Raw genomic sequence first — 301 nt, forward strand, 5'->3', positions numbered from 1 at the left:
CCCAGCCCCGCTGTGTCCCTGGAGCTCAGGCTGGGTTTTCAAGCAGAATAAATAGGATTTGGGGCCAGCTCCTCCCAGCAGCCCTTCCCAGGCCCTCCGGGGAGCTCTGATCCCTGCGGATGCTCCAGCCCCTCCTCTGGCTCTGCCCTGGAGAAACAGAGCAGCAATTGTCCATGTCCAGCACTTCCTCCTCCTGCTCCCCCGGCGGTGCAAGGGCAGGGACAGTACTGTCACCTCCTGCCCGTCCCCAGGAGCTGCCCTGAGCACAGCCCCTGCAGGGCTGCTCCTGCTTCTGCCGGGC

Source organism: Geospiza fortis, unplaced genomic scaffold (assembly GCF_000277835.1).
Source record: "Geospiza fortis unplaced genomic scaffold, GeoFor_1.0 scaffold494, whole genome shotgun sequence".
Classification (NCBI taxonomy): domain Eukaryota; kingdom Metazoa; phylum Chordata; class Aves; order Passeriformes; family Thraupidae; genus Geospiza; species Geospiza fortis.